The sequence below is a fragment of the Schistocerca nitens genome, chromosome 6 (genome assembly GCF_023898315.1).
Source record: "Schistocerca nitens isolate TAMUIC-IGC-003100 chromosome 6, iqSchNite1.1, whole genome shotgun sequence".
Taxonomy (NCBI): domain Eukaryota; kingdom Metazoa; phylum Arthropoda; class Insecta; order Orthoptera; family Acrididae; genus Schistocerca; species Schistocerca nitens.
The window spans coordinates 642,603,579-642,604,971 of NC_064619.1; the positions used below are offsets into that span (position 1 = coordinate 642,603,579).

Consider the following 1,393-nt stretch of genomic DNA (forward strand, 5'->3'; position numbering starts at 1 on the left):
AACTACACGGCGCCGCTTGCATGAGGCACAAATGGTACATTCCGTCTCTCTAAAGGCTGTTTCGGCTAGAGCGTACAAACATTTAGCAGAACACAGAGGATGCTCCACTGAAGAATTTGGGGTAGGGAACCTGGTGTCGGGGAAGCAAACTTAAGGGGAGGTTTATTATCTTTGGCCCGAAAAAAGCATTTTCTTTGAGAATTTTTTTCTCGGGATGTGTTACAGATATCTGTGTCAAATTTGGTCAAAATGTTCATTGATATTTCCTCTACAAACTGGAATATTTTCGACTGGAAATGTCGAAGAGCAAAGGTGGAAGTGCCGTCGTAACGAAACAGAATTTCGACGTGGACCTCCACGCGCGGTATGTCACAGGTCAGCAGGCTGGTCTGAAATCAAAATTTAGTTAACGTTAGCGACGTATATAAGATTCTTTAGGAGTTGTACCTCGCTTAAGTTATTTGGACAAAAGGAAACAAAATGCCGGCCATTTGAAACAAAATAGGGTTTTTTCATCGATTTTTCGACAGCGTTGACCAAGTACAAATATAGTTGATGAATCGGAATAAAAATGTTCAACTCCTGACAATTTAGTTAGCTTCGTCGGAAACAAAGAATAATGCCAATCGGCTCAGTACATTTGAAGTTACCATACCGCGCGATAAAAAAAAAAAGTCTATTAGGCGCACTACGAATGTAGTGGTGTGGGCATGTTGGGAATGTGGATCTCACGGGGAGCGTGCAAGGGATAAGTCCCTGCAGACGCACTATCCTCTGTGCCCTCGGTGGCTCAGATGGATAGAGCGTCTGCCATGTAAGCAGGAGATCCCGGGTTCGAGTCCCGGTTGGGGCACATATTTTAAACATGTCCCCAATGAAAGTACATCAACGCCTGTTTGCAGCTAGGGTGTCCATTTAATTATCATTTCAAAAAAAAGTCATTTTGAGAAAAAAGCGTTTGAAGTTGTAACTACATATAAATGCAATATTATGCAACTTACGTTCAAACTGCTATCCCGGGTCCATAAACGAGTCCCTCCTCTTCCTCATAGAGGGTGTTCTGCTCGATCTGGTCCATCCTGCGCTGCTCCAGAGCCGCTCGTACGGCCGCTGACAAGCGATTTTCGGCCGCTTGAATCCGGTGTTCGCCCGAATGCTTGACGAACTGCGTCGAATAGAGTCCCAGGGCGACGTCCATTGTTGTCATGGTCTTCAGAATTGGTGAATACTCTTCGTTGAGGCTGCTCACTGCCAGGAAAGTCTCAATCTCCACAGTCTTCGCACCACAATGCAAATGCTTGGGGGCTAACTTCCAAACACACGCGTTCAAACTTTCATTTGAATTTTGTGTTTCCTCCCAAGCACCAGTACAATAACTCGCCCTCCGAAAGAA

At 45.0% G+C, this 1,393-nt stretch overlaps 1 non-coding gene across 1 annotated transcript; it reads left to right on the top strand.

The window, feature by feature from the left end:
- Window positions 1–778: 778 nt before the first annotated feature.
- On the top strand, window positions 779–853 carry Trnat-ugu (transfer RNA threonine (anticodon UGU)). Its single transcript has one exon. It is a non-coding gene; the product is annotated as a tRNA-Thr (tRNA).
- Window positions 854–1,393: the final 540 nt, after the last annotated feature.